The sequence below is a fragment of the Anser brachyrhynchus genome, assembly GCF_964034855.1.
Source record: "Anser brachyrhynchus genome assembly, chromosome: 1".
NCBI classification, from domain to species: Eukaryota; Metazoa; Chordata; class Aves; order Anseriformes; family Anatidae; genus Anser; species Anser brachyrhynchus.
In genome coordinates this window covers 78461534-78476229 of record NC_137694.1, presented here as the reverse complement: position 1 = coordinate 78476229, position 14696 = coordinate 78461534, and the positions used below count along the sequence as shown (strand labels likewise).

General features: G+C 54.3%; 1 long non-coding RNA gene across 4 annotated transcripts in view; it reads right to left on the bottom strand.

Moving 5' to 3' along the window:
• LOC308187504 overlaps positions 1-14696 on the bottom strand; it is a 535540-nt gene that overhangs the window by 440452 nt on the left and 80392 nt on the right. For all 4 annotated transcript variants that reach the window (XR_013944735.1, XR_013944736.1, XR_013944737.1 and 1 more), the window contains exon 2: positions 161-6074. This is a non-coding gene — a long non-coding RNA (uncharacterized lncRNA). The remainder of the gene's footprint in view (positions 1-160; positions 6075-14696) is intronic.

The following is a 14696-nucleotide window of genomic DNA, read 5'->3' as shown; positions in this document are numbered from 1 at the left end:
CGCCACACTACTAACAGGCCTACGAAACCAACCATCAGCCTCTTTAGCCCACCTATTACCCGAAGGTACCCCTACACCCCTAATCCCCGCACTAATCCTGATCGAAACAACCAGCCTACTAATCCGCCCCCTAGCCCTCGGAGTCCGCCTTACAGCCAACCTTACAGCAGGACACTTACTCATCCAACTCATCTCTACAGCCTCCATTGCATTAATACCCACCCTTCCTGCAGTATCCATCCTAACAATAATCATCCTACTACTCCTAACCATCCTAGAAGTAGCAGTAGCCATAATCCAGGCCTACGTCTTCGTGCTCCTTCTAAGCCTATACTTACAAGAAAACATCTAATGGCACACCAAGCACACTCATACCACATAGTTGACCCAAGCCCTTGACCAATCTTCGGGGCAGCCGCCGCCCTACTCACAACCTCAGGATTAATCATGTGATTCCACTACAACTCATCCATACTACTAACCCTAGGCCTCATCTCAATACTCCTAGTAATACTCCAATGATGACGAGACATTGTACGAGAAAGCACCTTCCAAGGCCATCACACTCCCACAGTCCAAAAAGGCCTACGATACGGCATAATCCTTTTCATCACATCCGAAGCATTCTTCTTCTTAGGGTTCTTCTGAGCGTTCTTCCACTCGAGCCTGGCCCCAACCCCAGAACTAGGAGGCCAATGACCCCCAACAGGAATTAAACCACTCAACCCGATAGAAGTCCCCCTACTAAACACAGCCATCCTACTAGCCTCAGGCGTTACCGTAACGTGAGCCCATCACAGCATCACAGAAGGAAACCGAAAACACGCCATCCACGCCCTAACCCTAACGATCCTCCTGGGATTCTACTTCACAGCCCTACAAGCAATAGAATACCACGAAGCCCCATTCTCAATCGCCGATAGCGTCTACGGATCTACCTTCTTCGTTGCCACTGGATTCCACGGACTCCACGTAATCATCGGATCCTCCTTCCTGACCGTCTGCCTCTTCCGACTGATCAAGTTCCACTTTACATCAGACCACCACTTCGGATTCGAGGCAGCAGCCTGATACTGACACTTCGTAGACGTCATCTGACTATTCCTCTACATAACCATCTACTGATGAGGATCTTGCTCTTCTAGTATATTAATTACAATTGACTTCCAATCTCTAGAATCTGGTATAAACCCAGAGGAGAGCAATGAACGCACTCATGTTCATATTCGCCCTATCATCAATCCTAAGCGCCGCCCTAACCGCATTAAACTTCTGACTCGCCCAAATAAACCCCGACTCAGAGAAACTCTCACCGTACGAATGTGGATTCGACCCACTTGGATCTGCTCGATTACCAGTCTCAGTCCGATTCTTCCTCAGTAGCCATCCTGTTCGTCCTATTCGACCTAGAAATCGCCCTCCTACTCCCCCTGCCATGAGCCGTCCAACTCCAATCCCCCCTAATGACCCTCACCTGAACTGTAGTGATCCTCCTTCTCCTAACACTCGGACTGGCCTACGAGTGAATTCAAGGGGGCCTAGAATGAGCAGAATAACAGAAAGTTAGTCTAACCAAAAAGATAGCTGGTTTCGACCCAGCAGATTACAGCCAACCCTGTAACTTTCTTATGTCGCCCCTACATTTAAGCTTCTACTCAGCCTTCATTTTCAGCGGACTAGGACTAGCCTTCCACCGAACCCACCTAGTATCCGCCCTACTATGCCTTGAAAGCATAATATTATCGATATTCGTAGGCCTATCAATATGATCCATCGAAAACCAAGTCTCCTCATTCACCATGGTACCAATTCTCATGCTAACCTTCTCAGCGTGTGAGGCGGGCACAGGCCTGGCCATCCTAGTAGCCTCCACCCGCACACATGGCTCCGACCATCTACACAACCTAAACCTCCTGCAATGCTAAAAATCATCCTACCCACAATCATACTTCTTCCAACAGCCCTGCTGTCTCCACCAAAATTTCTATGGACTAACACCACCTTATACAGCCTCCTAATCGCTGCCCTAAGCCTACAGTGATTAATCCCAACCTACTACCCCTACAAATTTTTATCCAACTGAACAGGAATTGACCAAATCTCATCCCCCCTCCTAGTACTATCCTGCTGACTACTCCCACTCATAATCATAGCAAGCCAAAACCACCTGCAACAAGAACCCCTACAACGCAAACGAATCTTTATCTCAACCTTAGTCGCAGTCCAGCCATTCATCCTACTAGCCTTTTCCACCACAGAACTAGCACTATTTTACATCTCATTTGAAGCAACCCTCATTCCCACCCTAATCTTAATCACCCGATGGGGGAACCAACCAGAACGCCTAAGCGCTGGCATCTACCTGCTATTCTACACGCTAGTAAGCTCTCTACCCCTGCTAATCACAATCATACACCTATACGTGAAAATTGGCACCCTGCACCTGCCAACCCTACAACTAACCCACCCAACCCTATCCACCTCATGGACAGGAATACTATCAGGTCTAGCACTGCTCATAGCATTCATAGTAAAAGCCCCACTATACGGCCTACACCTCTGACTGCCAAAAGCCCACGTAGAAGCACCCATCGCAGGCTCAATACTCCTCGCCGCCCTACTACTAAAGCTAGGAGGATACGGAATTATACGAGTCACTCTATTTATGGGCCCACTGTCCAACCTCCTGCACTACCCCTTCCTAACCCTGGCCCTATGAGGCGCCCTAATGACTAGCTCAATCTGCCTACGACAGACAGACCTAAAATCACTAATCGCTTATTCATCCGTTAGCCACATAGGCCTAGTTATCGCCGCAGGAATAATCCAAACCCACTGATCATTCTCAGGGGCAATGATCCTAATAATTTCCCATGGACTAACTTCCTCCATACTATTCTGCCTAGCCAACACAAACTATGAACGTACGCACAGCCGAATTCTACTACTCACACGAGGCCTACAACCTCTCCTACCACTCATAGCTACCTGATGATTGCTGGCCAATCTAACAAACATAGCCTTACCCCCAACAACAAACCTCATAGCAGAGCTAACCATTATAATCACCTTATTCAACTGATCTGCCTTCACGATCATCCTAACAGGAATCGCAACCCTACTAACCGCCTCCTACACCTTATTCATACTACTAATGACCCAACGAGGCTCAATCCCCTCCCACATCACATCTATGCAAAACTCAACCACGCGAGAACACCTGCTCATAACACTCCACATTATCCCAATATTCCTCCTAATCCTCAAACCCGAACTGATCTCCGGAATCCCCTCATGCAAGTATAGTTTAAACCAAACATTAGACTGTGATTCTAAGAATAGAAGTTCAAACCTTCTTACCTGCCGAGGGGAGGGTTTAACCAACAAGAGCTGCTAACTCTTACATCTGAGCCTAAAACCTCAGCCCCCTTACTTTTAAAGGATAACAGCAATCCACTGGTCTTAGGAACCACCCATCTTGGTGCAAATCCAAGTAAAAGTAGTGAACCCCACACTACTAATCAACTCCCTCACACTACTCACGCTGACAATCCTCCTAACCCCAATCATCCTGCCATTTCTATTTAAAAACTTTAAAAACACCCCACAAGCCACCACCCGCGCTGTTAAAACCGCATTCCTAATTAGCCTAGCCCCTACAACCGCATTCATCTACTCGGGAGTAGAATCTGTCACCTGCCACTGGGAGTGAAAATTCATTATAAACTTTAAAATCCCCCTGAGCCTAAAAATAGACCAATACTCAATAACATTTCTTCCAATCGCCCTATTTGTAACATGATCAATCCTACAATTCGCCATATGATACATGGCCTCAGAGCCATACGTAACAAAATTTTTCACCTACCTACTGACATTCCTAGTCGCCATACTCCTCCTAACAACCGCAAACAACATATTCCTCCTATTCGTAGGCTGGGAAGGAGTAGGAATCATGTCCTTCCTTCTCATCGGCTGATGACAAGGCCGAGCAGATGCCAACACCGCCGCCCTACGAGCCGTAATCTACAACCGAATCGGAGACATCGGACTGATCCTGAGCATAGCATGACTAGCTTCAACATTCAACACCTGAGAGATCCAACAAGCCGTACACCCCCACCAAACCCCAATCCTCCCCCTCATAGGATTAATCCTCGCAGCCGCAGGAAAATCCGCCCAATTTGGACTCCACCCATGACTGCCCGCAGCAATAGAAGGCCCCACCCCAGTATCAGCCCTACTGCACTCCAGTACCATAGTAGTAGCCGGAATCTTCCTGCTCATCCGCATGCACCCCCTGCTAGCCACCAACCAGACAGCCCTAACTGCCTGCCTATGCCTAGGTGCTCTATCAACCCTATTCGCTGCCACATGCGCCCTAACCCAAAATGACATCAAAAAAATCATTGCTTTCTCAACATCCAGCCAACTAGGACTAATAATAGTCACTATCGGACTAAACCTCCCACAACTAGCCTTCCTACACATCTCAACCCATGCCTTCTTTAAAGCCATACTATTCCTATGCTCAGGGTCTATCATCCACAACCTAAACGGAGAACAAGATATCCGAAAGATAGGAGGCCTACAGAAAATACTCCCAGTCACTACTTCCTGCCTAACCATCGGAAACCTGGCGCTGATAGGAACCCCATTCCTAGCCGGATTCTACTCAAAAGACCTCATCATCGAAAGCTTAAACACATCATACCTAAATACTTGAGCCCTACTCCTAACCCTTATAGCCACAGCATTCACCGCAACCTACAGCATCCGCATAACCATCCTAGTCCAAGCTGGACAAACCCGAATCCCCCCAATAGTATCAATAAACGAAAACAACCCACTAATCACCGCCCCCCTAACCCGACTCGCCCTAGGCAGCATTACAGCAGGAATAATCATTACCTCTTTCATCACACCAACCAAAACCCCCCCAATAACCATACCCCTTATCACCAAAACCGCTGCCATCCTCATAACAATCCTAGGAATCATCCTAGCCCTAGAACTATCGAACATAACACACACCCTCACTCACCCCAAACCAAACCCCCTCATAAACTTCTCCTCTGCATTAGGGTACTTCAACCCCCTAGTACACCGATTCTTCTCCAAAAACCTACTAGAAAAGGGACAAAACATTGCCCTACACTTGATCGACCTCTCCTGACTCAAAAAAATAGGGCCAGAGGGCCTTGCTGAACTACAAGTAGCCGCAAGCAAAGCCGCAACCTCAATACACACAGGGCTAATTAAGGCCTACCTAGGATCCTTCGCCCTCTCCATCCTGGTAATAATCCTAATAACACACAGACTCACTAATGGCCCCTAACATCCGCAAATCCCATCCCCTACTAAAAATAATCAACAACTCCCTAATCGACCTACCCGCCCCCTCCAACATCTCTGCCTGATGAAACTTCGGCTCCCTTCTAGCCATCTGCTTAGCCACACAAACCCTAACAGGCCTGCTACTAGCCATACACTACACCGCAGACACTTCACTCGCCTTCTCCTCAGTAGCTCACACATGCCGAGACGTCCAGTACGGATGGCTCATCCGCAACCTCCACGCCAACGGTGCTTCGCTCTTCTTTATCTGCATCTACTTACACATCAGACGAGGCCTCTACTACGGCTCCTACCTATACAAAGAAACCTGAAACACAGGAGTAATCCTCCTACTCACCCTAATAGCAACTGCCTTCGAAGGGTATGTCCTACCATGAGGACAAATGTCATTCTGAGGGGCCACCGAAATCACCAACCTATTCTCAGCCATCCCGTACATTGGGCAAACTCTAGTAGAATGAGCCTGAGGAGGATTCTCAGTAGACAATCCAACCTTAACCCGATTCTTCGCCATCCACTTCCTACTGCCCTTCCTAATTGCAGGAATCACCCTAGTCCACCTAACCTTCCTACACGAATCAGGCTCAAATAACCCACTAGGAATCGTATCAGACTGCGACAAAATCCCATTCCACCCATACTTCTCCATTAAAGACAGCTTAGGGCTTACCCTAATAATCACCCCTCTAATAGCACTAGCCCTATTTTCACCGAACCTCCTGGTTCTTGGAATCCTAGTTGGGAGTGGTTGGCCGCATGAGATGTACAGGATTTTTACCTGTGATTTAGTCTTGACAAGGCTATGTAATTGGTTTACTAACGTCTCATAAGAAAGAAGCATGAGCGGTTAATGCAGTTGGCTTGAAACCCATCCCCAGTGGTGCCAGTGCACTCTCTGAACTCACTGAAGTGCATCCCCAGTGGTGCCAGTGCACTCTCTGCACTCACTGCACTGCATCCCCAGTGGTGCCAGTGCGCTCTCTGGAGTCACAGCACTGCATCCCAAGTGGTGCCAGTGCACTCGCTGGACTCACTGCACTGCATCCCCAGTGGTGCCAGGGTACTCTCTGGACTCACTGCACTGCATCCCCAGTGGTGCCAGTGCACTCTCTTGAGTCACTGCACTACATCCCCAGTGGTGCCATTGCACTCTCTGGACTCACTGTACTGCATCATCGTTGGTGCCAGTGCACTCTCTGGACTCACTACACTGCATCCCCAGTGGTGCCAGTGCACTCTCTGGACTCACTGCACTGCATGCCCAGTGGTGCCAGTGCACTCACTGGACTCACTGTACTGCATCACCAGTGCTGCCAGTGCACTCTCTGGACTCACTGCACTGCATCCCCAGTGGTTCCAGTGCATTCACTGGACTCACTGTACTGCATCACCAGTGGTGCCAGTGCACTCTCTGGACTCACTGCACTGCATCCCCAGTGGTGCCAGTGCACTCACTGGACTCACTGCAGTGCATCCCCAGTGGTGCCAGTGCACTCTCTGGAGTCACTGCACTGCATCCCCAGTGGTGCCTGTGCACTCTCTGGACTCACTGCACTGCATCCCCAGTGGTTCCAGCGCACTCTCTGGACTCACTGCACTGCATCCCCAGTAGTGCTAGTGCACTCTGTGGACTCACTGCAGTGCATCCCCAGTGGTGCCAGTGCACTCTCTGGACTCACTGAAGTGCATTCTCAGTGGTGCCAGTGCACTCTCTGGACTCACTTCAGTGCATCCCCAGTGGTGCCAGTACACTCTCTGGACTCACTGCAGTGCATCCCCAGTGGTGCCAGTGCACTCTCTGGACTCACTGCAGTGCATCCCCAGTGGAGCCAGTGCACTCTCTGGACTCACTGCAGTGCATCCGCAGTGGTGCCATTGCACTCTCTGGACTCACTGCACTGCATCCCCAGTGGTGCCAGAGCACTCTCTGGACTCACTGCACTGCATCCCCAGTGGTGCCAGTGCACTCTCTGGACTCACTGCACTGCATCCCCAGTGGTGCTAGTGCACTGTGTGGACTCACTGTACTGCATCCCCAGTGGTGCCAGTGCAATCTCTGGACTCACTGCAGTGCATCCCCAGTGGTGCCAGTGCACTCTCTGGACTCACTGAAGTGCATTCTCAGTGGTGCCAGTTCACTCTCTGGACTCACTGCACTGCATCCCCAGTATTGCCAGTGCACTCTCTGGACTCACTGCAGTGCATCCCCAGTGGTGCCAGTGCACTCACTGGACTGACTGCAGTGCATCCCCACTGGTGCCAGTGCACTCTCTGGGCTCACTGCAGTGCATCCCCAGTGGTGCCAGTGCACTCTCTGGACTCACTGCACTGCATCCCCAGTGGTGCCTGTGCGCTCTCTGGAGTCACAGCACTGCATTCTCAGTGGTGCCAGTGCAATCTCTGGACTCACTGCAGTGCATCCCCAGTGGTGCCAGTGCACTCTCTGGACTCACTGAAGTGCATTCTCAGTGGTGCCAGTGCACTCTCTGGACTCACTGCACTGCATCCCCAGTATTGCCAGTGCACTCTCTGGACTCACTGCAGTGCATCCCCAGTGGTGCCAGTGCACTCTTTCGAGTCACTGCAGTGCATCCCCAGTGGTGCCAGTGCACTCTCTGGACTCACTGCAGTGCATCCCCAGTGGTGCCAGTGCACTCTCTGGACTCACTGCAGTGCATCCGCAGTGGTGCCAGTGCGCTCTCTGGAGTCACAGCACTGCATCCCCAGTGGTGCCAGTGCAATCTCTGGACTCACTGCACTGCATCCCCAGTGGTGCCAGTGCGCTCTCTGGACACACTGCAGTGCACTCTCAGTGGTGCCAGTGCACTCTCTGGACTCACTGCACTGCATCCCCAGTGGTGCCAGTGCACTCTCTGGACTCACTGAACTGCATCCCCAGTGTTGCCAGTGCAATCTCTGGACTCACTGCAGTGCATCCCCAGTGGTGCCAGTGCACTCTCTGGACTCACTGAAGTGCATTATCAGTGGTGCCAGTGCACTCTCTGGACTCACTGAAATGCATCCCCAGTAGTGACAGTGCACTCTCTGGACTCACTGCACTGCATCCCCAGTGGGGCCAGTGCACTCTCTGGACTCACTGCGCTGCATCCCCAGTGGTGCCAGTGCACTCTCTGGACTCACTGCACTGCATCGCCAGTGCACTCTCTGGACTCAGTGCAGGGCATCCCCGGTGGAGCCAGTGTACTCTCAGGACTCACTGCACTGCATCCCCAGTGCTGCCAGTGCACTCTCTTGAGTCACTGCACTGCATCCCCAGTGGTGCAAGAGCACTCTCTGGACTCACAGCAGTGCATCCCCAGTGGTGCCAGTGCACTCTCTGGACTCAATGCACTGCATCCCCAGTGGTGCCAGTGCACTCTCTGGACTCACTGCACTGCATCCCCAGTGGTGCTAGTGCACTGTGTGGACTCACTGTACTGCATCCCCAGTGGTGCCAGTGCAATCTCTGGACTCACTGCAGTGCATCCCCAGTGGTGCCAGTGCACTCTCAGGACTCACTGCACTGCATCCCCAGTGGTGCCAGTGCACTCTCTGGACTCACTGCACTGCATCCCCAGTAGTGACAGTGCACTCTCTGGACTCACTGCAGTGCATCCCCAGTGGTGCCAGTGCACTCTCTGGACTCACTGCACTGCATCCCCAGTGGTGCCAGTGCACTCTCTGGACTCACTGCACTGCATCCCCAGTGGTGCCAGTGCACTCACTGGATTCACTGCACTGCATCCCCAGTGGTGCCAGTGCACTCTCTGGACTCACTGCACTGCATCCCCAGTGGTGCCAGTGCACTCTGTGGACTCACTGTACTGCATCCCCAGTGGTGACAGTGCACTCTCTGGACTCACTGCAGTGCATCCCCAGTGGTGCCAGTGCACTCTCTGGACTCACTGCACTGCATCCCCACTGGTGCCAGTGCACTCTCTGCACTCACTGCACTACATCCCCAGTGGTGCCAGTGCAGTCTCTGGAGTAACTGCAGTGCATCCCCACTGGTGCCAAAGCACTCTCTGGACTCACTGCAGTGCATCCCCAGTGGTGCCACTGCACTCTCTGGACTCACTGCAGTGCATCCCCAGTGCTGCCAGTGCACTCTCTGGACTCATTGAAGTGCATTCTCAGTGGTGCCAGTGCACTCTCTGGACTCACTGCAGTGCATCCCCAGTGGTGCCAGTACACTCACTGGACTCACTGCACTGCATCCCCAGTGGTGCCAGTGCACTCTCTGGACTCACTAAACTGCATCCCCAGTGGTGCCAGGGCACTGTCTGGACTCACTGCAGTGCATCCCCAGTGGTGCCAGTGCGCTCTCTGGACTCACTGCAGTGCATCCCCACTGGTGCCAGTGCACTCTCTGGGCTCACTGCAGTGCATCCCCAGTGGTGCCAGTGCACTCTCTGGACTCACTGCACTGCATCCCGAGTGGTGCCAGTGCGCTCTCTGGACTCACTGCACTGCATCCCCAGTGGTGCCTGTGCAATCTCTGGACTCACTGCACTGCATCCCCAGTGGTGCCAGTGCACTCTCTGGACTCACTGCACTGCATCCCCGGTGGTGCCAGTGCAGTCTCTGGAGTAACTGCAGTGCATCCCCACTGGTGCCAAAGCACTCTCTGGACTCCCAGCACCGCATCCCCAGTGGTGCCAGTGCACTCTCTGGACTCACTGCACTGCATCTCCAGTGGTGCCAGTGCACTCTCTGGACTCACTGCACTGCATCCCCAGTGGTGCCAGTGCACTCTCTGGACTCACTGCAGTGCATCCCCAGTGGTGCCACTGCACTCTCTGGACTCACTGCAGTGCATCCGCAGTGATGCCAGTGCACTCTCTGGACTCACTGCAGTGCATCCCCAGTGGTGCCAGTACACTCACTGGACTCACTGCACTGCATCCCCAGTGGTGCCAGTGCACTCTCTGGACTCACTAAACTGCATCCCCAGAGGTGCCAGTGCACTCTCTGGACTCACTGCACTGCTTCCCCAGTGGTGCCAGTGCACTCACTGGACTGATTGCAGTGCATCCCCACTGGTGCCAGTGCACTCTCTGGGCTCACTGCAGTGCATCCCCAGTGGTGCCAGTGCACTCTCTGGACTCACTGCACTGCATCCCCAGTGGTGCCTGTGCGCTCTCTGGAGTCACAGCACTGCATTCTCAGTGGTGCCAGTGCACTCTCTGGACTCACTGCACTGCATCCCCACTGGTGCCAGTGCACTCTCTGGACTCACTGAATTGCATCCCCAGTGGTGCCAGTGCACTCTCTGGACTCACTGCACTGCATCCCCAGTGCTGCCAGTGCACTCTCTGGACTCACTGCAGTGCATCCCCAGTGGTGCCACTGCACTCTCTGGACTCACTGCACTGCTTCCCCAGTGGTGCCAGTGCACTCTCAGGACTTACTGCACTGCATCACCAGTGGTGCCAGTGCACTCACTGGACTCACTGCAGTGCATCCCCAGTGGTGCCAGTGCACTCTCTGGAGTCACTGCACTGCATCCCCAGTGGTGCCAGTGCACTCTCTGGACTCACTGCACTGCATCCCCAGTGGTTCCAGCGCACTCTCTGGACTCACTGCACTGCATCCCCAGTAGTGCTAGTGCACTCTGTGGACTCACTGCAGTGCATCCCCAGTGGTGCCAGTGCACTCTCTGGACTCACTGAAGTGCATTCTCAGTGGTGCCAGTGCACTCTCTGGACTCACTTCAGTGCATCCCCAGTGGTGCCAGTACACTCTCTGGACTCACTGCAGTGCATCCCCAGTGGTGCCAGTGCACTCTCTGGACTCACTGCAGTGCATCCCCAGTGGAGCCAGTGCACTCTTGGACTCACTGCACTGCATCCCCAGTGGTGCCAGTGCACTCTCTGCACTCACTGCACTGCATCCCCAGTGGTGCCAGTGCACTCTCTGGACTCACTGCACTGCATCCCCAGTGCTGCCAGTGCACTCTCTTGAGTCACTGCACTGCATCCCCTGTGGTGCAAGAGCACTCTCTGGACTCACAGCAGTGCATCACCAGTGGTGCCAGTGCACTCTCTGGACTCACTGCACTGCATCCCCAGTGGTGCCAGTGCACTCTCTGGACTCACTGAAGTGCATCCCCAGTGGTGCTAGTGCACTGTGTGGACTCACTGTACTGCATTCCCAGTGGTGCCAGTGCAATCTCTGGACTCACTGCAGTGCATCCCCAGTGGTGCCAGTGCACTCTGTGGACTCACTGAAGTGCATTCTCAGTGGTGCCAGTGCACTCTCTGGACTCACTGCACTGCATCCCCAGTATTGCCAGTGCACTCTCTGGACTCACTGCAGTGCATCCCCAGTGGTGCCAGTGCACTCTCTGGACTCACTGCACTGCTTCCCCAGTGGTGCCAGTGCACTCTTTCGAGTCACTGCAGTGCATCCCCAGTGGTGCCAGTGCACTCTCTGGACTCACTGCACTGCATCCCCACTGGTGCCAGTGCACTCTCTGGACTCACTGCAGTGCATCCCCTGTGGTGCCAGTGCGCTCTCTGGAGTCACAGCACTGCATACCCAGTGGTGCCAGTGCAATCTCTGGACTCACTGCACTGCATCCCCAGTGGTGCCAGTGCGCTCTCTGGACTCACTGCAGTGCATCCCCAGTGGTGCCAGTGCACTCTCTGGACTCACTGCACTGCATCCCCAGTGGTGCCAGTGCACTCTCTGGACTCACTGAACTGCATCCCCAGTGGTGCCAGTGCAATCTCTGGACTCACTGCAGTGCATCCCCAGTGGTGCCAGTGCCCTCTCTGGACTCACTGAAGTGCATTATCAGTGGTGCCAGTGCACTCTCTGGACTCACTGCACTGCATCCCCAGTAGTGACAGTGCACTCTCTGGACTCACTGCCGTGCATCCCCACTGGTGCCAGTGCACTCTCTGGACTCACTGCGCTGCATCCCCAGTGGTGCCAGTGCACTCTCTGGACTCACTGCACTGCATCGCCAATGCACTCTCTGGACTCACTGCAGGGCATCCCCGGTGGAGCCAGTGTACTCTCAGGACTCACTGCAGTGCATCCCCAGTGGTGCCAGTGCACTCTCTGGACTCACTGCACTGCATCCCCAGTGGTGCCAGTGCACTCTCTGGACTCACTGCACTGCTTCCCCAGTGGTGCCAGTGCACTCTCTGGACTCACTGCACCGCATCCGCAGTGGTGCCAGTGCACTCTCTAGAGTCACTGCGCTGCATCCCCAGTTGTGCCAGTGCACTCTCTGGACTCACTGCAGTGCATCCCCAGTGGTGCCAGTGCACTCTCTGGAGTGACTGCAGTGCATCCCCAGTGGTGCCAGTTCACTCTCTGGACTCGCGTCACTGCATCCCCAGTGGTGCCAGTGCACTCTCTGGACTCGCGTCACTGCATCCCCAGTGGTGCCAGTGCACTCTCTGGACTCACTGAAGTGCATCCCCAGTGGTGCCAGTGCACTCTCTGGACTCACTGCAGTGCATTCCCAGTGGTGCCAATGCACTCTCTGGACTCACTGCAGTGCATCCCCTGTGGTGCTAGTGCACTCTGGACTCACTGCAGTGCATCCCCAGTGGTGCCAGTGCACTCTCTGGACTCACTGCACTGCATCCCCAGTGGTGCCAGTGCACTCTCTGGACTCACTGAAGTGCATCCCCAGTGGTGCCAGTGCACTCTCTGGACTCACCGCACTGCACCCTGAGTGGTGCCAGTGCACTCTCTGGACTCACTGCACCGCATCCCCAGTGGTGCCAGTGCACTCTCTAGAGTCACTGGGCTGCATCCCCATTGGTGCCAGTGCACTCTCTGGACTCACTGTACTGCATCCCCAGTGGTGCCAAAGCACTCTCTGGACTCCCGCCACCGCATCCCCGGTGGTTCCAGTGCACTCTCTGGACTCACTAAACTGCATCCCCAGTGGTGCCACTGCACTCTCTGGACTCACTGCACTGCTTCCCCAGTGGTGCCAGTGCACTCACTGGACTCACTGCACTGCATCCCCACTGGTGCCAGTGCACTCTCTGGGCTCACTGCAGTGCATCCCCAGTGGTGCCAGTGCACTCTCTGGACTCACTGCACTGCATCCCCAGTAGTGCCAGTGCGCTCTCTGGAGTAACAGCACTGCATCCCCAGTGGTGCCAGTGCAATCTCTGGACTCACTGCACTGCATCCCCAGTGGTGCCAGTGCACTCTCTGGACTCACTGCACTGCGTCCCCGGTGGTGCCAGTGCAGTCTCTGGAGTAACTGCACTGCATCCCCACTGGTGCCAAAGCACTCTCTGGACTCCCAGCACCGCATCCCCAGTGGTGCCAGTGCACTCTCTGGACTCACTGCACTGCATCCCCAGTGGTGCCAGTGCACTCTCTGGACTCACTGCACTGCATCCCCAGTGGTGCCAGTGCACTCTCTGGACTCACTGCAGTGCATCCCCAGTGGTGCCACTGCACTCTCTGGACTCACTGCACTGCATCCCCAGTGGTGCCAGTGCACTCTCTGGACTCACTGCAGTGCATCCCCAGTGGTGCCAGTACACTCACTGGACTCACTGCACTGCATCCCCAGTGGTGCCAGTGCACTCTCTGGACTCACTAAACTGCATCACCAGTGGTGCCACTGCACTCTCTGGACTCACTGCACTGCTTCCCCAGTGGTGCCAGTGCACTCACTGGACTGACTGCAGTGCATCCCCACTGGTGCCAGTGCACTCTCTGGGCTCACTGCAGTGCATCCCCAGTGGTGCCAGTGCACTCTCTGGACTCACTGCACTGCATCCCCAGTGGTGCCTGTGCGCTCTCTGGAGTCACAGCACTGCATTCTAAGTGGTGCCAGTGCACTCTCTGGACTCACTGCACTGCATCCCCAGTGGTGCCAGTGCACTCTCTGGACTCACTGAACTGCATCCCCAGTGGTGCCAGTGCACTCTCTGGACTCACTGCACTGCATACCCAGTGGTGCCACTGCACTCTCTGGACTCACTGCACTGCTTCCCCAGTGGTGCCAGTGCACTCTCTGGACTTACTGCACTGCATCCCCAGTGGTGCCAGTGCACTCACTGGACTCACTGCAGTGCATCCCCAGTGGTGCCAGTGCACTCTCTGGAGTCACTGCACTGCATCACCAGTGGTGCCAGTGCACTCTCTGGACTCACTGCACTGCATCCCCAGTGGTGCCAGTGCACTCTCTGGACTCACTGCACTGCATCCCCAGTAGTGCTAGTGCACTCTGTGGACTCACTGCAGTGCATCCCCAGTGGTGCCAGTGCACTCTCTGGACTCACTGAAGTGCATTCTCAGTGGTGCCAGTGCACTCTCTGGACTCACTTCAGTGCATCCCCAGTGGTGCCAGT